The sequence below is a fragment of the Microcebus murinus genome, chromosome 14 (genome assembly GCF_040939455.1).
Source record: "Microcebus murinus isolate Inina chromosome 14, M.murinus_Inina_mat1.0, whole genome shotgun sequence".
Taxonomy (NCBI): domain Eukaryota; kingdom Metazoa; phylum Chordata; class Mammalia; order Primates; family Cheirogaleidae; genus Microcebus; species Microcebus murinus.
This window is the reverse complement of record NC_134117.1, coordinates 40,019,247-40,041,494: the sequence shown is the minus strand read 5'-3', so window position 1 is coordinate 40,041,494 and position 22,248 is coordinate 40,019,247. Positions and strand designations below refer to the sequence as shown.

Below are 22,248 nucleotides of genomic sequence, written 5' to 3'. Positions count from 1 at the left end.
GGGCATTAGAACTCATTAGTGCAAGAATTACAGATTCTCATCAACTTATGCTGGGGTTACATCCTGATAAACTCATTGTATGTGGAAAATGCTATAAGTCAAAAATGTGTTTAATATGCTAATAAACCAATTTTAATGTTGAAAAATCATAAATTGAACCGATGTAAGTTAGGAACTGTCTGTACCTGAATCTATGTGACTCAAATTGGAGGGGACTCTTGGAAATTTGCACCTGGTTTCCTCTGGACTCTGCCCTGTACCTCTTTCCCTTTGCTCATTTTGCTTTGTAACCTTTCACTGTAATAACCCATAGTTGTGAATATGACTATATGCTGAGTTTCAGGAAACCTAGTAGTGAATCATGAAACCTGAGTGGTCTTTGGGAACCCATAACACAAGAAGAATAAATATATATATATATTAATTGTGATCTCAAAGATTATAATTTTATTTGCACATGTTTCATAGAAATAGAATCCTTTTGAATAATTGTTCTCAACTAACAATAATTTTTCTCCTTGGGGACATTTGACAATGTCTGGAAACATTTTTGGTAGTCACAACTGGGAGACGAGAAGTCACCCAGTGGATGGAGAGAGGTCAGGGTACTGTTAAACATCCTATGATACATAGTACACCCCCCACATCAAGGTGTTAGCTGGCTCAAAATGTCAATACTGCTGTGCTTGAGAAATCTATTTTAGATAAGAGTGCAAAACAACATTCAATCACCTATAAAAATAAAGAACGTGGAAAATAAATACTAAGGCAGAATGCACAAAAAGAAATAACTTAATAAGAAAAATAAACTTAACTTGAAGATGCTACCAAAACTAAAACTCTTTAGAATGCTTATAAAATTCTTGGAGTCACAAATATTCATTTATTTCTTAAATTGTTTGTATATCTATTAATACATAGTATCCAGTGTTTAATGAACAAAGTGTTTAGAAGTATAGAATACTGTTTCAATAGAAACAGAACCAGAATTCTGTAAAGAGAATATATATATTCTCTTGCTGAATATATATATATATATATATATATAATATATATATATATATATATTCTCTTGCTGCTACCAGAAAATTTGTTTGGAACACAGGGTTCCAGATATCTATTCTCTCTGTTGCAATTCTGCCAGTTGTTCTGCAAATTATACTCCTAGTATTAATAAGAAATGTACATTCAAAAATTACCTATTTGACTATTTTGCATTGTTATAAAGAAATATCAGTGGCTGTGTAATTTATTTTATTTATTTATTTATTTATTACCTCATATTATGGGGGTACAAATATTGTTAGGGTTACATATCTTGCCCCTGCCCCTCCTCCTCCACCCCTCTATGCCAGAGTTTGGCTCACAGCTCTACAGATATTATGAGAAGCATGATGCCAGAATCTCCTTCTGGCAAGAACCTCAGGAAGCTTATAATCATTGCAGAAGGTGAACAGGTATGTCACATGGCGAGAGAAGGAGTGAGAGAAAGGGTGGAGGGTGCCAGCCTCTTTTTAATAATCAGATCTTGTGTGAGCTAATAGAGCAATAACTCACTCATCACTAAGGGTCCATCACCAAGTCATTCATGAGGGATCTGCCCCCAAGATACCAACACTTCACATCAGTCCCACCTCCAACATGGGGGATCAAAATTCAACATGAGATTTGGAGGGTGCAAATATCCAAACTATATCACCTTATATTGCTCCTTTACTTCTTAAAATAAGTTCTTCCATTATGTAGAAGTGATATTATAAATAATAATGGCAAAGCTTCAGGTTCAGAAAAGTAAGTAAGTAAGTAAACAAGAGTCATTTAAACTTTACCTGTGTCCACAAACTGAAGCTGTTTTCAGTATACTGATGAGATAAGTTTAGGGGGATAAGAAAATGAGATATGGCTTCAGGTGTTTCCAGTTCAATGAGAACTTGCACTAAGGTTATATGCTAGATTGGAGGATGACAGGCAAATCTTAAAGAAATAGGAGGTAATGAGAATGCCTAAGGCCAGAGAGGGTTATTGCCAAATAGCTTTTGATATCTAATATATATGGGCATTTTTAGAGCAAATAAGAGGTTCACTGTATTTATACACACACACACACACACACACACACACACACACACACACACACACATATATATAAACACATGTACCTAAAGTTAGACTGCTGGTAGAAATGTAAATTAGTATAGCCATTATAGAAAATAGAATTTAGGTTATTCAAAAATTAAAAATAGAACTACCATATGATCCAGCAATGCTATGGCTGGGCATATACCCTAAGGAAATGAAATCAGTATGTTGAAGAGACCCCATGTTCATTGCAGCATTGTTGACAGTAGCCAAGATGGAATTCACCTGTATCCATCGACAGATGAATAGGTAAAGAAAATATGGGATAGAATACACTGTGGATTACTATTCAGCCTTAAAAAAATTCTATCATTTGTGACAACATGGATGAAATTGGAGGATATTTTGTTAACTGAAATAAGCCAAGTACAGAAAGATAAATACCACATGGTCTCACTTATGTGTGGAATCTAATAAAGCTGAACTCATAGAAGCAGAGAGTAGAATGGTGGTTACCAGGGCCTGGGGTTGGGGGTGAGGGTTGGGAAGATGTTGGTGGAAGGGTACAACATTTCAGTTGCATAAGAAGAATAAGTTCGGGAGATCTATTATACAACATAGTGACTATAGTTTAGCAATGTATTGCATTCTTAAAAATGGCTAAAATAGTAAATTTTAGGTGTTCTCATCACATAAAAGAATATGAGGTAATCTATATATTATTTAGCTCAATCTAATTATATCAAAATGTATCTGTAATTCAAAACATATTATATGTGATAAAATATACAGTTTTGTCTATTAAAATAAATTAATTAATTTTAAATAAAGTAAATGTGAATGACATAACAGTGAAGAGTTTAAAGAGAAGGATTCAGTAAATTTCTAGGTATTTATATCAGTGTTCAGGGAAGAGAACATTTGACTATTATTCCAATCAGTTATATTCCTAATACCTAAAAGTTTTCCTTGTTAGACTACCACAACTCCAAGAAAATCTCCCATAAAAATTATCTTCCTTTCCAAAATTCTTGGCTCACATAACAATATTGTAACTAGTGATTAAGCTTCCTAGACATCTGGAAACTGTTATTTCCAGTGATGGCTGATATTTCAGACCACTCTGAAATTCACCATAGATTAATTTTACATTGTGCTTTTATATATTATACAGTTTCTAAATCAGTGAGTTCCACTCTCCACCATTTTATTAGCATAATTAGTTTGGCATTAACTGATAAAAAAACATTTTCCAAACCTGCTTAGGGCATAGAAATCCCATGAAATAACAACATTATGTGGAATCCAGCCAGAAGCCTTCTGCCTGTCTCACTGACTGATTCCAAATTCAGTGTCGGATTTCGTGTGTTGTGAAAGCTAAACACATTCTTCCAGCATACATCAATTAGCAACATGCCTACTCAAAGAGAGAAATCATTTACCATGAGAGAGAGATTGTATAACTCTTCGTTCTCCTTGTCTATTTTGTGCAATACTTCTGATTAGATCACTTTCCATTTTGTTTTTTTCGGTGTGTATATAAATGGATGTGGGTTTTACTTCACCATTTCTTTGAATAGTGTTTCCTATAGTTAAAGGCAATCAGTGATTTAGATTTCATCTGAGCTCCAATCACATGCAATTTATAAAATTTTAGAACACAGGTAGGTATGTATGATGTAGTAATCAGCTTAGCTTTGGAAGGACAATTTTTTATTATCAGCCACAGTCATAAGCTTGGTGAATTGCTTTAAATGATTGAGGTATAATTGCTCTGGGAAATTTTTTGATTTTTTCCCCTTCTCATGAAGTACTTATTAACAAAACAAAACAAAATCTATATTCAAAAATTAACATAATTTCATGCCATGCGGGAAATGTTACTTCCAAAATAGAGTTGATCAAATAAAAATTTTTGTCAAGATTGAGGGGCTTGGCAGTTTGTTGGAAATAATCACAGAAAAAGTATCTTTAAACAAAGACAAGATGTTTTTACTGAAGAATGGAATTGTTTTTTGCTCCCTCATGGAATGACAGGTGTCTGTTTACCTGAATTGTTGTTTAAATCTGCCACACATTTGTTATTCAGAACTTTGTTTATTATATTACAGCAATACAGTAATGATTACTGTCAGAGGAGACATATTTTCATAACCTTGTACATTTTTCCTTAAATATAAATTCTTACATATAAGTTTTGATTTCAACCTTTAAATTATTTTTCACAACTACTTCCTATACATTCTGTAAGTTTTCTGTGTCTTTCTTAACTTCACAGTGTGTGAATTTCAGCATCATTCTAGTTTTCTATTGAAAACTAGAATGTATATATATAAGGAAAAGATACCCTGTGATTTTCACATGCTGTAATCAAATATATTAGTTTATGATGAACTGTGTCTAGTTCTTGCATCTAGTTTTTGTTTTTTCTCAAAAGTTATGCTTTTCATGTTTATGTGTGTATGTGTACAAGGTACATATTTATGTTTAACAAATTACCCCATATCTTAGTTACTAAAGTAACAAATATTACTACTGTACAGTTTCTGTGGGTCAGAAAATGAGGCAATACTTAGCTGGGTCCTCTGGGTCTGAATATCTCACAAGGCTATAAAGTGTCAACTGGGCTATAGTTATCTCAAAGCCCAAGTAGTGATGGATCCATTTCTATAATCACTCAAGTGGCTGTTGAATGATTACTATTCCTACTGGTTGTTGGCTAGAGTTTCTCCATTACTATTCCTACTGGTTGTTGGCTAGAGTCTTACTTCACTACCTCACGACATGGTCTTCCCCACAAGGCATCTCACAACATGGGAGCAGTTTCAAAAGAGCCAGCAACTAAGAGGGCAAAAAAGAGTGTGCAAGATATGTCACTGTATATTGTCAGTAGATATGTACAATCTTTTCAGGAGAAAACCAGAAGTTTTTAATCTAACCTTGGAAGTGATTAAGCTCAAACATGATTAATCTCAAGCTCATGATCATGGAGAAAGGACAGGATATGAATACCAGGAAAAGGGATCATTGCGAGCCATTTCAGAAACTACCTACAGTAATGGGTGTATATGTTTTATGAAAATAAAATTATGTATTTTATGAAAACAAAATTTCTTTTCTTAAAGCCATTTTCTTTTACTTTCTTTGATGTTCTTTATACATCAAATATTTTATACCCAAACATGAGGATAAAGACAAATGTTAGCATATAGTATGTCCTTAATATTTAAGAGCAATATTTAGGAGCATAGCATAATATATGTCATGTTAAGGATAGTAATTTTGCCTGTATATTATGTTGGAAAGTACATGCTCATTTTTTGCTCTTTTTTTTTCTCTTAAGTGATGGTGATTTTTAATGATTAGATAAAGTACACTTAGGAAAGCCAAATTAAAACTCTACTCTAGGGCTTTGGACCAGAACCGGTCTATGGACTGTTAGGAATAGGGCCACACAGCAGGAATTGAGCAGCAGACAAGCAGCAGGTGAAGCTTCATTTGTATTTACAGCCACTATCTATCACTTGCATCACCACCTGAGCTCTACCTCTCGTCAAATCAGCGGCAGCATTCTCATAGGAGTGCCAATGCTTCTATATAAACTGTGCATACCAGGGATCTAGGTTGTGAGCTCCTTGTGAGAATCTAATGCCTGATGATCTGAGGTGGAGCTGAGGTGGTGATGCTAGCGCTGGGAATAGCTGCACATACAGATTATCATTAGCAGAGAGGTTAACAGTACAATAGCAATAGAAATAAAGTGCACAATAAATGTAATGCTCTTGAATCATCCTGAAACCATACCTTCCCCCTGGGCCGTGAAAAAAATTATCTTCCATAAAACCTGTCCCTGGTGCCAAAAAAGTTTGGAGACCACTATTCTAGGGTAGTAATATAAGCTTATTAAAGTATTACTAAGTGGCTCCGTGTGTATCTTCATAATATCCAAACATTTTTTCTATTATGTCATCACTTTGTAATTGTATGAATCAAACATGGCTTTTGAAATAAGAACTTTTGAATGGAATAAGAATCAATATTGGCAGGCCACTATGAAGGCCTCATATAGTTAAGTAGAGGAGGAAGGGTTGGCTTACAAGACAAAGACCTAAATATATATATTTTTTAATTTTTAATTTTTATTTTTTATTTCAGCATATTATGGGGGTACAAATTTTAAGGTTTCAAAAGGTGCCCTTTCCCCCCTCCCCCCACAGGTCTGAGTTTCCAGTGTGACCATCTTCCAAAATACTATACCTTCTTCTCAATGTACCTATCATGAATGTCTCAAATTTCACTAATCCCTTGAAGTCACATTTTTCTTAAATGACTGAATAAAAAGACAGACCTATAATATAATTTGATTATATGTAAGGATTTAATCATTTACCAGGTGTCCAGAGATTTCCTGGGATATGTATCTGATCCAAAATTTTTCCTTGTTTTCACTTTCCACCTCCACTTCTGGTTTGGACTATAAATTACTGTATATGGCCATCCTGCTGCTAATAATAAAATTTGAAATTAAAATAATTAGGTACTACATCTAGCAACACTGCAGCCAAAGTAATCCTGATCTTTTTCTAAAAACCTAAGCCAAACCATATCATTCCTCTGCTCAAAACCCTCAGTGACTCTATCTCCTTCTGGGTAAAAGCCAAATTCCTTAAAATGTTCTATAGTGCTACATGATCTGACTTCCTTTTAACTTTCTAGCATCATCCCTGTAATAGTCTCTACTTCCATCATTTGGCTCAGTCACAGAGTTATTTATCACATGTTTCCCAGAACATGTGAAGTTCACTCCCTCCTTGAACTCTAGTAAATATTGCAACCCATCTCTCTGGCCTCCTAGCTGTTAATACACTGCACACATATATCTTTTGATGTATAACTCCCCACACTAGAATTTTAACTTCAGTAGGGCGGGAGTCATATCTAGCTTTCATGACTGTATTCTTAGCAACTAGAAAGGTACCTGGCTCATAATTTGTGCTCAGTATTTATTGTCTAATTATTTATTTGCCACAGACGCAGAATCTCAAACAAATCAGTTTGTATAAAATATTAGATGTCATCAAAATCGTTTCTAGGACTTCACAGATGGAAAAAATAAGGCCTAGAGTGGTCACAAAGCTATTTTCACCAAAAGTAGAATTTAAAAAAAACAGCTCTGATTTTCTCAATGATTCAGCAGAGTGGAGTGCAAGTTATTCCTAACTTTGTATTTAAACTAATAGCTGCCTAAAGCTCTTTCCAATTTAAAATATTTAGAGGTTACTAGCCTGTTGTCTTTTCTTTTAACAGAATTATTCACTCATAATATGAACATTCACTCTTAACTTCCATTACATTTTCTTAACATTGTTATTTATTCAGCAAATATTTTAATAACTGTCATATATAAAACATTTGCAGTACAGTGGGTATTTCAAAGATGAACGTCAGCTTTATGATTACAGTTTCATGATACTTACACACTAAATCAGACACTTCTTATGTGCCACCTTAGATCCTTTCAGTGCCACTTGTGTTCTGGGAAGATGGCCCTTGGTTCTGCTCCAGCCACTGGGACAACAACTGAGTAATCTCATATGTGCAGTTTCCTATGTGCAGTGCCCAAGAGCGTCACACATCAGGTCTTTGCTGTGTTTCTTTCATGTCCTCTGTAGGGCTTCATAGTTGTCACTAAAGCATGTGATGATGCATTGGAGCCCTGTCAGCACCCATAGGTATGTGTCCCATTTGTGCAGGAAGATGGTGCACCATTGGATAAACCTTACACCAGGGAGAAACAGGAGGTAGCCTATGATTTTGTCCTCCTAGGAGTTTATTTGACCATTTTGAAGATAGTTCTTCAAAATTGAGTGACCAATTACATCTGACACCATCAGTAATGCACTATGACATTGGGTCTGCCTCCTTTCCTGGCTCATCCCCCTTTTCCCTCGCTCCTGATTCTCAGGGGGTCATAGTCCTTAACAACATTGTGGGAAAGGAATTTATGACTCAGGTTCTTTCTGGGAAAGGCTGAGACATTATAAGAACCTTAAAACCTAGTAAGAGAAAGTATATTCAGGCATACATAGCTACTGCAAAGTCCCATGTAACTTATCGTAATAAACACATACCAAAGACTACACAAGTTCAGAGGAAAGAGAGCTCTTTGTTGACTGAAATGAAAAAAAAATTGTTAAAAATATAAATTTTATTGTGTTCGATGCTAAGCAAAATTTTTTTAGAGACAGAAAGATAAACCCAACAAAATATATAGTGCTAGTAATGGTCATGGCATGTCCAAATAGAGCATGGAGTACATTTATAAATACTGAGGGTGTGTGTGTATTTGTGTGTGTATGTTGGAGAAAAATGTTGAAATCGTCTTCTGAAAGCTGCTTTCTTGAAAATAATTCTAATGGATTATTGATCTTTTGAAATTTGTGGTTAATAAAACCAAATTACCAGCCTGACTCTGAAAGTATTGTCTACTAAAATGGGGATTACAGCATTTTTCAAGAACACAAGTGACCGTACTTTAGAGAAATAATGTGGCAATGCTGTTGTGTATGTTTACAGAGCTAGATTCAATCCCCAGTCTGGCAATGGCTAAGATTATTGTGACCTCTGTGGGCTGAAGAGGGATAATTTTAAAATGTAGTTTGACCTGTGGAAAGAAAGTTAGGATGCTGACATTCAGAAAGCATGGTTCTAAATCACCTGTTCACTTCGTTTACAACACTCAATTATATATTCAGTGCTTCAGATAGTTTTAGAAAAAAGGAAAGTAAAAATTAGCAAACCTGACAGCCACTAAGTCAGATAGGCCTACTATAATGAATGCTAATCAAAACTGACTGATTGCCACTATTGTATCTTTTAGTGTGTGACAAACGTAAATTAAGAATTGATTTTAATGAATCTGAGGTCTAATGAATGAATCACTCTACTTGGAGGTATGAGTAGATATCCTTAATTATATATTCTTGGAAAGACTATAGGTATTTTCTTAAGACATAAGCTAAATCATCTTGATTCTCATTAATAGTTTACATTGTTTTTGTGGATCAATGCAACTTCATTGTTTTGTATTTTATTTCATTAATCTTTTGTTTTTTTACCTTATTTAACTTTAAAGTGAATATTTTGTATTCTAATATAAATGAAAAGTTTTAAAAAAATATTTTTCTAGAGTTTTAAACTTTGAATCCAAGTTGACAGAATTAATAATTTGTAGTAAACATCTCAGAATTTCCAATCCATGTCATTTAAACTGAACTATTTAAATATTTAAATATAAAGAGACAAAAATCCAATTGATTGCCCAAATATAAGGTTTAAAAATGCTAGAAGTAGGTATACACATCTGTTTACTTTATTTAATATTGTTTTAAAATTCATGTATTCTTTCAAAATCAGATCAGGGATTCTTAAACTACATTTTCTGGATTGTACCCCTCATAACCTACCTTCTTGCCAAAGTCTCTTTCCATCAATTGAGGTTTTTGTGAAGAAAACAATCAGTACTGGATGAAAAAAGGAAAATTTTTTAAGATGATCATTATGTTGTCATGGGCAAGTTACATTTCACATTATGTATAGCTTTGGAAAAAACTAAGAACTGTACAACATTGTTAGTTTATTTTACTTATCCAAAATCTTTACCACTTCTCCATTGTTCCTATCCCAGCCAACATATACATTTCACACTCCTGAGATTTAAGTTAGTACAATGATTTATATATTTTAGTTCTCAGCATGATGGTAATTCTATCTACACTGACTATGAGTGACACATTTTATTAAACAGATACTTCTCCTTCTGTAAAATAAATTCAAATAAATAACTTCATAGCATAAAGATAAGCAAGGTCTGTGTGAAGAAAATGTTTGTTTCATTTTGTTTTCCAAAAGGAGGTAAGAGTAGCATGCATATTTAATTAAGGTGCAATCCGGGTGGCTTTCATGGGTTAGGTTCAGTATCATGTGCTTTATATTCACGTTATCTCATATAATCTCTACCTCCATTCTGTACGATATATATCACCATTTTACAGATTGTATTACTGAATATCAGAAAGATAAGTTCAGTGACTTGTTCAGAGCTAACTCAAGGCTCACTAGTTAACAAGTGGCAGAATTAGTTTAAAATCCATGTCCGGCTGAACCTAATATCTGTTCTCTTCACAACATTGTGAAAATCTGAGTATAGAAAGAAAATATAATTTCTTATGTGTTTATTTTAAAAGTAATATTTGTCAATATATGTGTGACTATAAATAGTACTATTTTTAATATTTTTATATTTCAATGTTTCTCTTTTAATGTGATTTAGTTCTCTTGAAAGTTTCTTCCCAAAACAATAAAAGGGGACTTGAAGGCTACAGAGAATCATTGCTAAATTACCCATATGACACAGATAACACACAAAATACTTTTCAGGGTACTAAAATAATAAAATATTGTTAATAGGATTAACTGAATTGATCAAAAGCAAAAACTTCATATATAAACATGCTTTTGAAGCTATCTTTTCTTGTAGATTTTTCTATACACAAAACTTATATGGATTATAACATAAAATATATACAAATGGATAGTAAAGTAAAGCAACTAACAATATATCAGGTACTTTTTTAATGTCAGTTTTATTGAGGTAATATATATATATATATATATATATATATATATATATTATACACACACACACAACTAAATTCACATTTTTGGGTATAGAGTATTATGTGATTTGACAAACACATAGTCTTGTACCCACGACCACAATAAAGATACAGAGATATTAATACTTCCATTAAGCCAGAGACACTTCTATGCAGCTGCTTTGTAGCAAAACTCTCTTTTTCCTTATAGTTTTGCCTTTTTCTGAATGTCATATAAATGAATCATATAGCTCATGGCTGTCTGAGTCTGACTTCTTTCACTTAGGAGAATGCATTTGATATTCCTCCATGTGGATTATGTGTATCAATTGTATGTTTCTTTTTAATCACTCAATAGCACTACATTGTATGGATTACCATAGTTCATTTGTCTATTTCCTAGTTGAAAGGCATGTTGATTTGTACTTTTTCACCGTTATGAATAAGTGTATTATAGCCATTTGCCTGGATTTCTGAGTGAACATAAGTTTTCATTTATTTTGGGTAAACATCTAAGAGTGAGGATGCAAGGTCATTTAATAATTAAATCATTACTTTATAAAAATCTGCCAGATGGTTTTCTAAAGTCGTCATATCATTTTGCATTCTCACCAGAAATGCATGAGAGTGTCAGTTGCTCCACTTCCTCACTGGCACTTGGTGTTAACAGGTTTTGTTTTGTTTGTAATTTTAGCCTTTTTAATAGATGTGTAATGCTATCACATTGTGGTTTAATTTGCATTTCCCTAATGACTGTTGTTGAGCATCTTCTCATTTGCTCAGTTGCTCTCTTTCTTCTTTGATAAAGTGGCTGTTCAAAACTTTGTCCACATTATTTTTCTCATTATTGAGTTGTGATAGTTCTTTACCTATTCTGTGTGCATATACTTTGTCAGATAGGTGATTGGCAAATACTTTTTTCCCAGTATATGACTTGCCTTTTCACTTTTAAATAATTTCTTTTTCAGAGCATTTGAAAAAATATTTTTAAAGTCAAGTTAATTATTATTTTTTTTCTATTGTGCTGTCTCTGTGAATTGATTGCCTATTCTCACATCATAAGTTTTCTTTTGGGTATTTTCTTTTAAAGGTTTAACATTTTATGTTTTTACATTTAGGCTTTTGTATCCATTTACTGTAAATTTTTATAAAAAATGTGAATACAGGTCAAGGTTCACTTCTTTACATATGGATGTTCAATTTTTCTGACACTATTTATTCTAAATCAACTCTTTTTTTATTAATTGCCTTTAAAGCATGTTAGTCAAAAATAAATCAAACATTTTTGTATGGTTCTACTTATGTTCTATTTTATTCATTTTATCTGTGTGTTTATCCTTTTCTCCAATAAAACAGTGTTATGATTGCTGTAACTTTATAATAAGTCTTAGTAATCAGGTAGAGTGAGGACTGGAAATAATTTTTTTCAAAATGTTTTGGTTATAATTACTTTCCTATTGTATATAAATTTACATTTGATATATTGGTATCTACAAAATGTCCTTTTATAACTTCAATTGAAAATGTACAGAATATGTAAATTGATTTTGGAAGAATTGATGTTTTAATGAGTTTTCTAATCTACGAACACAGTGTACATACCCATTATTTAGGGCTTTTTTTGTGTTTTTTATTATTCAGCATATAGATTGTGCATATTCTTTGTTAGATCCAAACATAAATATTTAATTTTTTGGTGATATTGTACTTGGTGTGGTTTTAATTATTTTTGATTTGTAGATACTCATTACTAGTATGTAGAGATGCAATTAAGTTCTGTATCCTTTGACTTACTACATTCCCTTATTCTTAGAGATTTTTGTTTACTTTTCTTTGCTTTTGTTTTTAAGGTTCCAGGTGTTTTATACATAGAAAAGCATGTTTCCTTTTAATAGAGAGAATTTTTTTCCTTTCCAATTTGGGAGCTTTTATTGATTTTTCTTAAATTATATTACTGTTCAGGACTTCCAATACAATGGTCAACAGTAGTGATGAGGGAAGACATTCTTGCTTTGTCAATCTCTCACCATTATAATATCAGTTGTAGGTTGTTATAGATGACCTCTATCAGGTTAAGAAAGTACTCTTAGTTTGCTGAAATTTTTCATCATAAATGAATGTTGCATTTTGTCAAATGATTTTTTTTCTGAATCTATTGATATTTTTTCTTATTCTGATAATATCACAAATTATGTAGATTGAATATCTGATGTTGAAACAGGCTCACATTACTGGAATGAACTCTACTTGGCTGTGATGTATGATGTATTATGCTACATAATATATATATATATATACACATACATATATATATCAATTAAATTTGTTATTAATTTGTTGAAAAATTCTGTGTGTATATTCATGAGGATTATTAGTTTCTTGTTTTCTTTTATCATAATATCTGCTTTTATATCAGGGCAACAACTGGTCTTATAAAATCAGTCAGGAGTTATTCCTTTGTCTTCTAATTTGTGGAGGAGATTGTTTAGAATTGTTAATATTTCTTTTTATTTTTATTTCAAAATATTATGGGGCTACAAATGTTTTGGTTACAGGAATTGCTTTTGTACAAAGTGAGTCAAAGTTATAAGTGTGTCGATCACCCAGATAGTGTGCATTATACTCGTTAGGTGTGAACTTACCCATTCCCACCTCCTCTCTCCCACCTGTTTTATATCCATTGAATTATACTACCATATGTGCACATAACTGTTGATCTATTAGTTACAATTTAGTAGTGAGTTCATGTGGTTTTTGTTTTTCCATTCTTGCTATACTTGACTTAAAAGGATGGTGTCCAGTTCCATCCACGTTGTTACAAATGACATTAGTTCACCATTAACAGTCAAGTTGAGAATCAAATCAACGACTCAATTGCCTTTAACAATAGCAATAAAGAAAATAAAATACCTAGGAATATATTAAACCAAGGAGGTGAAAGACCTCTACAGGGAGAACTATGAAACACTGAGGAAGGAAATAGCATAGGACATAAATAGATGGAAATCCATACCAAGGTCATGGATTGGCAGAATCAATATTGTTAAAATCTCCATACTACCCAAAGCGATTTACAGATTCAGTGCAATACCCATTATAGTACCAACATCATCACCATTTTTCACAGGTTCAGAAAAAATAATTCTATGCTTCGTATGGAACCAGAAAAGACTATAAATAGCCAATGCAACTTTAAGCAAAAAGAATAAATCAGGGCCGGGTGTGGTGCCTCACTCCTGTAATCCTAGCACTCTGGGAGGCTGGATCATTTGAGCTCAGAAGTTCCAGACCAGCCTGAGCAAGAGAAAGACCCCATCTCTAAAAAAAAAAAATATATATATATATATATATATATATATAATTAGCCAGGCATGGTGGCTCATGCTTGTAGTCCCAGCTACTTGGGAGGCTGAAGCAGTAGGATTGCTTGAGCCCAGGAGGTTGAGGTTGCTGTGAGCTAGGTTAATGCCATGTCACTCTAGCCTGGGCAACAGAGTAAGACTCTGTCTCAAAAAAAAAAAAAAAAAAAAAAAAAAAGAATAAATCAGAAGGCATCACTTTACCAAACTTCAAAAATTCAAATTATAATACAAGACTATAGCAACCAAAACAGCATTATATTGACACAAGGACATTGAGAGAGAGAGAGAGAGAGAGAGACCAATGTATCAGAACAGAGGACCCAGATATAAAACCATCCTTATATAGCCATTTGATCTTTGACAAAGCAGACAAAAACATACACTGGGGAAAAGAATCCTTATTCAATAAATGATGGTGGGAAAATTGGATAGCCCACATGTAGAAGGTTAATCACGTTTTTGGATATAATCTACTGTGCTGTTTTGGTTACTTTAAATATAGGTTCTTTGACCCACATTTTCTCATCATTCTCTTTTGTTAGCATTCTTTCTTATCCACTTTTGTATCACTTTCTTTCTATACCTAATTACTCTCTATTTATACACACACACACACACACACACACACACTCCTCTGATGGGTAGAAATATTGCAATAATAGTGAGATTCAGTTTGAGGAATGGCTATAGAATAAAATTAATTACTTTATAAACATTTCCAAAGCTTATCTCTTTTATTTTTCCTCTATAAAATATTTATTTTCCTGGGAAATTGAGATATTTTGAAGAATTTGATTTCTTATTTTTTTTTGAGATTATAGTCCATTTTCCAGGAAGTTAGTAAAAATTAGTCAATATTGTTAAGAAAGGGATGTAAAAGTCTTTGGTACTGCTAATTATTCCCAACCTTACAAAAAGAAGAAAGAAAGAAAGAAAGAAAGAAAGAAAGAAAGAAAGAAAGAAAGAAAGAAGAGAAAGAGAGAGAGAGAGAGAAAGAGAGAAAGAGAGAAAGAGAGAAAGAGAGAAAGAGAGAAAGAGAGAAAGAGAGAAAGAGAGAAAGAGAGAAGAGAGAGAGAGAGAGAGAGAGAGAGAGAGAGAGAGAGAGAGAGAGAGAGAGAGAGAGGAGAGGAGAGGAGAGGAGAGGAGAGAGAGAGAGAGAGAGAGAGAGAGAGAGAGAGAGAGAGAGAGAGAAGGCAGGCAAAGTTAAAATGTAGATAAACTAGAAAACTGTTATTTTATAGCCTAATCTTGGTCAAGTTTTTGTTAGAATGGCAGAGTTATGCCCTGAAGTTTGCATGCTCATACTTGTGACTGCTGCCTACATGAATTCAGACAGGTATCTGTCTAAATCTCCCTTAGTTCACATGCTGACCTGTGGCAACCAAGTCAGTGCATATCAGCAGTATTTATCACTAGCAATGAAGTCTGACATGCAACTCCCCCACTGAAAACGGTTTCCCCAGATTTCTAGTTTTAACCTTTTGTGTTCATCTCTGCCACCTATCATGAAGTTCTGCTAGTATTCCCATTATCTCAATTTTAGCTTAAACCTGCTCATATTATGTTTTTAAAAATATATGTAAAAAATAGAAATTTCAAGTTCCTAAATAAGTTCTTACCTGAGAGTGAAATACAAGCTGTCAAATATTTCTTTACAGACATGGAGATTGCAATATCTTCTTAATTACATTCCTTCTTACATCAGATAAATGAGCCGCTAAACTGTAATTTTGAATCAATCTTAAATTCTTTTCTTTCTTAAAGTCACATCTAGTTCATTACTTTACAATTTAAATCTTTATTCATTGTCTAAGAATATGGACACCCTCTCCAATGGTATTTAGATTTTTTGTGTCTCTCTATGCAACTAAAATTTAAATACATGTTTACCAATCAGTAATATTCATTCATAGATATTTCTACTTGAAATGGTAAAGTTGTAGCATCCATTATCAGTATGATTTTCCAAAATGGCTTATGAACCTCAAGAGTTGGAATGTGTCATGACTCAGGGTAATTCCTTATTTCAGTATTTGAAACTCATAAAATTCATTTCTGTGTTTCCAACTAATGAGAACATGCTTTTAAAAATATATATTATATATGCACATATACAGTGTGTGTGTATAGCTTTTTGTTGTTGCTAACCTTCAGTCTTGCTTTTCACATATGTTTAGTCATTTATCTCAGGAACTGTTTAAGGAGGAATGTATGTTTTATTATAATTTTATATGCTATTTTATGTTTTTATATATTCTATTGAACTATACAACATTTACTCATAATCTTTCAGTGAAGAGATATCACTCTAGAGCAAAAAGTAATTTATTAATGGATAGGAAAATAAAATTATTTTCAAATAATTTATATAGTCAGTTACCTTGCATAAGAAAACAATTATTTTAATTCAAATACAAATCAAGCATTTTACTTGAGATATATTGGTGAACTATAATGGATATATTTCCTGCCTTTTTGGAACAAACTATAGTTTACTGATATATCCTTACTTTGAGCACAGATCTAGAAAAAATGGTAGCAATTAATAATCACAATATTTCTTTTAATAAACATGTGCTTAGTAATTTCCATTAACTTAATCATGACGTTTAAATTTTTAAGCAAATGTCTTCTACCCAAAATCTGAATGTAAAAGAATTCACTACACAACATGATGTAAACATTTCTGAGACTTGAATGTATTTGTTTATACCACAAAGATAGAAGTTATACAAATTGTAACATTAATGGAACATAAAATAGGAAGACATAAAAGTATGTGACCTAAAAAGGTTGCGATTTGGGAATAATAGAGGTAATCCTATAAAATTTGAAGAGGTATCAAATGATGAACTTGAATGTTAAATCTTAGACCTGTGCTTGAAGAATTTAATTCTTTAATTCCCAAATCCCAAGGTCAGTTTTTCAGTCGCTATGACTCTAAAAGATTTCTTAAAGATATTTAAGAAGCCTACAAGATGGTTTTATTATGTGCTTTGGAAAAAGTTAGTCAAATGTATCTTTTTGAAAGCTATGACTTCAGTAATGAAATTAGCTCATAATGCTATTAATTCAGTGTTTAAGGCTTTTTTAAAAACAACTTTAAGTCTCAGGATAAAGATTGCACATTTTACAGTTCTTACATGCTTGGTATGTGCACATTTGCACCTATACATAGTTCACTGGACACAAATACAATCGGTGTGCCCCAAGTTCTATTATTTCGTGTTACCTACCAGGCCCTCTGCTTGTCTCTACACCATTGAAAAAGGCGGCCCTTCGGCTTTGACTGGCGCGGCTATTTACAGAAGCCAGTGGTGCTTGTGGTAGACGGTTCACCTCACAGGATACCTGACACCTTTCTCAGAAAGAGATCTCCTCCTCTGATTACAGTGCTGTGTCCCACTTTAGTCTGTCTGACATTGTTCTTTCTAAATCCTGTGTAACTGTGAAGTTGTGAAAGAAAATATAGTCGAAGAATAGAAGGGCTGCTAAGTGGTCAAGGTTTCTGAAGTGAAAATTGAGTCTCGCAGAGGCTAAGTGCAGACGGAGACATCTTGTACTTCAAAGCCTCAGTGCTGTTCAACACACGATAGTCATAGGACATGACATTAAGATGAACTGTTTAGTTCTACCGCTAAACCAAAATAAAAAAAAACAAAAAAACAGTATTCCAAGTGTTCACCAAGTCAAAATGGAGTTTTCAGGAAAAGGGATTAACCTTTTCAATAAATTTAATACGTCTCGCTTCCTGGAGTGAAGTAAAAAAAAAAAAAGTGTAGTCAGTGCGCACGCGCAGGGCGGCAGAGCCCCGAGAAGCTGAGCGGGTAGCAGCTGCCTAGGCGATTCCCGCCTTTGCTCAGCCTCCTCAGCAGACGCCGCGCAGTGAGACTGCCTCTTTCCTCCTGCCTTTCCACTCGAAGTGCGGGGTTCCACCTCCACTGCTTTCCACCCCGCGCGGCTTTCTCCAGACCTCTCCGTGCGGTGCGGGTGAGGCTTGTTCACAGAGGCAGCTGGTGCCCACCGGCACCCCAAAGGAGAAAATAGCTTGCTGAGCACAGCCTTGGTGCTGGTGCCCGCCATGTCCTTGAAGGGCCAGACAAGCAATGTGACCAACAAGAATGACCCCAAATCCATCAACTCTCGAGTCTCCACAGGAAATCTCAACAGAACTGTGGGGAAGAAGTCCGATGTGGAGACCATAGTCTCCGTGTGTGACCGTGTGGCTGGCTGTTCCGTGCACAAGGCCTAGGCCTTTGTCTAGCAGCGCGCGAGCGAGCGCAGGCCCGGGCAGCTGAGCTGGGAGAGAGCGGGCGGGCAGGGGCAGGCCAGGCAGACCCCGGACATCGCCATGGCTGGAGAGCCCAAGCCCAGCAGACCCCAAGGGGCTAACGAGAGCCGCATCTCTTTAGCTGAGAGCCGTACACAGGCTCTTGGATTAGTGGGGCTGTCTGTGGTGCCAGTGTCCAGGGCCGCCCCTGTGAAGCTACCCCGCGTCACACAGTCCCTGTGATCTGACAAGTCAAAACCGCGATATCTGTCAAGCTCTTTCCTCCACAGCCATCACCACTCGCTCAGATAAGATAAAGATCTGTGAGCTGCAAGCCATCAAGACAGAGCTGACACAGATCAAGTCCACTATTGACGCCCTACTGGTCCTTTTGAAGCAGATTGCTGAGGAGCAATCCAAATGGCAAGAAGAAGGGAGACCGCAGTAGTGGCAGTGGCAGTAGAGGCAGCAGCAGCCGGCCACAACTAACTCCCGCCAACCCCCCCACCCCCCAAGGAGACAAGCCTCCGGAGGCAGGCACACCTCAGGGAGAAGCATGGGGTCCAGGCGGCAGCGACGAGGAGGGCCTGCGGACACATAGCAAGGAAGACCTGGAGCACAACCAGGCCACACATGAAGAGCACGGGGCCTTGCAGTAAGCATCCTGACAGGAGCAAAGGCCACCCGCAGGAGAACGGCATCACAGCCGCAGGGCTCAGGCAGGGCACCCACCCTGGATGTCACCACTTGTCATGTACCAGAGGAGAGCTGGCAGCAGGCACCTCCTCCTCCACGCATCCCAACCAATTCCACATCCTCTGCAGGTAGAGTTTCCAGCCTACCCCTTCCCTAGGCACCTTACCTGTCTACACTGTTCAGACCAGAGAGCAGAGCACAGGGGTTTCCCCACACTCTGCCTCCCCTCCCCTCCCCAGGACACTCTTGGGCTTGGTGTTTGTCTATAGATTTGGAAGGGGCCCAAAGGGAGGGAACCTAACAATAAAGAGATTGGATGCCCCCCCCAAAAAGAAATTTGTTGATAATTAAAAAAAAATTAATATCCGAATATAAATAAGATACTTACAGAATAGAATACAATCTAATAAATATATGATCAAACATATTGAAATGTTCTTAGGGATTTATCAAGAAACATTAAAATGTTTCATAATAAAGAGTTTAGGCATATTAATACTCTGCAGTGACACTAATTATATTAATGAGCCAAAATATATACTGAGTTCTAAAATCTTCCATGGTATGCAGAATACTGACTAGTTAATTATCCAGATTTTATTTAAATTGCCACTTCCTCAATTTTAAGAAAGCCACAACAGCACAGATGGAAAGAATTAGCATATATCAGCAATATGAACACTTATTGCATTAATATGAAAAATAGAGTATTGTTCTCAAACCAGTACAAGTTTTTATTTACCTAAATATGCTCTTCTGCTTCTGTCCATAGTGTTTAGCTGAAGAATGACACATATAACTGGTTTTAAAATTTAATTGTGTTGAATAATTATTTTCTTTCATGTGGACTTTTAAATGTAAACAATTTTAAATAATTTCCTTTTTTTTTTTTTTTTTTTTTGAGACAGAGTCTCGCTTTCTTGCCTAGGCTAGAGTGAGTGCCGTGGCGTCAGCCTAGCTCACAGCAACCTCAAACTCCTGGGCTCAAGCAATCCTCCTGCCTCAGCCTCCCGAGTAGCTGGGACTACAGGCATGAGCCACCATGCCCGGCTGATTTTTATATTATATATATTAGTTGACCAATTAATTTCTTTCTATTTTTATGGTAGAGACGGGGTCTCGCTCAGGCTGGTTTTGAACTCCTGACCTTGAGCAATCCGTCCGCCTCGGCCTCCCAGAGTGCTAGGATTACAGGCGTGAGCCACCGCGCCCGGCCAAATAATTTCCTTTTTAAGAAAATTTCATTCAGTTATAAACAGCTATGTCTATGAACACGTGCCAAATTAAATGAATTCTATGAAATCAAATCAAATCTACTAAAACAACTGTTCTATATTTACTCCAATGCATTGAGGAAATGTGCAAACTTACCTGCCTTTGCATCTAGTGATTTATGGTGCCCATGACCTAGGGGAATAAAGAGATAATCTCTTTAAAATTTGAGGTAGAAATGAAAGATATGTTTGTAATTCTCATCCATGCTAACATCTTTGATATCTAGGATATGTTTATTTTAAATATAACATACTAATATCTGTCTTACATAATGAAGTTCAAGTTTCATCTAAAGTATTCATCTATTATATTTATAATTATTATGATAAGTAAAATTAGGGATATTAATCTTGATACAATATAACTCATGATTCTTTCTAGTTTTCAGATGAAGCTTAATATTAATCCTCAACCAAGAGTTAACTGTGTATTTCTTTTCTCCTTATCTTACTGGGTTCTAAATGCAACATCCAATTCTAGTTCAGAATGTTATTCTTCACAGCTATATGAGCTAAATTACTGCTCCTTCAGTTTCATACCCTCAAAACTCCAATAAAACCTTTTCCTGCTATATAACAGCCTCCATCCATCAACCTTTACCTTTTTATTTGCATTGACATACAGAGTTCTTTCTGGTCTCTACTATAAATATGAGATATTTTCTGACATATTGTCTATAGTACTCAAACTTTTTCAAAACCCTACTTACCACACATTTATTTAAAATGCACATTCTCTCTATCATCATCTCTTCCAACAGTGTAGTATTTCTTCATGTCTCTTCCACTGCATGTTGAGTACTGGCTGTTATAAATTTTTAAAAATTTCTTTTAAAATTTAGAGATCTGTACTGATGCTTAAAACAATGAATTTCAGGTTTTGCTTCAACTTGGAGAATAGATCATTCCTCTTAACCTAATACCCAACAAAGTTTTTAGATTTTTTTTTCTCCTCAGTTTTCCTACTGACGGTTGTTGGGGGTATGCAGGCACAATGGATTTTTTTTCTGTCTCCTCCAAGACTTTTGTGTCACATTGAAGAATGAATGAAGAAGAAAATATCAGATGATTTAATAATATCTGTAGCAGGTGAGAATTCTACTACTGAACCACCCATGCAATTTAGCATCTTGTAAAGAAAAAAACAAAATATCTATACTCTCCACATTCAAATTTAGGAGTGATTTAAAAGACCAAATTACTCTGACAGTTTAAAAGTAAATATCTGCAGATGTTTCAAAATTCAACAATATTTAATGTTTATTTTTATAATCACAGGTAAAAAAGCCAGAACCAATTAAACATTATACAAATCTAAATACTTTTAATTATGAAAGGTCTGGAAATTAAACCATGATAAATGATTATAGAAATACAGAATATCACACATTAAAAATAGTTTATTGCAAATTTGGTTATTTCCAATACTTGAGGATTATAATTACGAAAGTCTTTCTACATAGTTACAAACATTAGAACTAAGGTTTCAAAAAATAACATGTTAGGTTTTCAAATTAAGGTTAAATTACCTAATTAATAAATACCTATATGCTTTTAACTGGGCTTTACTTTGAGGAAATTAGTTGACACATCTGAATATTTATAAACAGAGAAAAGCTATCCACTAATCATGATATTATAGAGTGATGTTTTCAGCAAAATGGCAATCTACGTAATGGACTCTAAGAGCTATACAAATGCAAAAATTCCATGGTTCTTTAGTTTTCATCCAGGTAACAACAGAGTGTCTTTGATTCTTTATATTTTACTTATTGTTTGGCCCTAAAAATGGATATCTATCGCTCATAGAAACTCATACTGACAGATTTACTCTATTTCAATGAGGAAATCCATTTATTTTCAAATGTTGAGTGTATAAATTTGTGAGATCAAATGTCTGAAAGTGGAGG

At 34.6% G+C, this 22,248-nt stretch overlaps 1 protein-coding gene and 1 pseudogene across 3 annotated transcripts in view; both read left to right on the top strand.

Moving 5' to 3' along the window:
- Positions 1 to 22,248, top strand: part of PCDH15 (protocadherin related 15) — a 1,489,951-nt gene that overhangs the window by 752,921 nt on the left and 714,782 nt on the right. The window lies entirely within an intron of this gene.
- On the top strand, positions 17,977 to 19,429 carry LOC105870294 (RNA-binding protein Raly pseudogene; annotated as a pseudogene).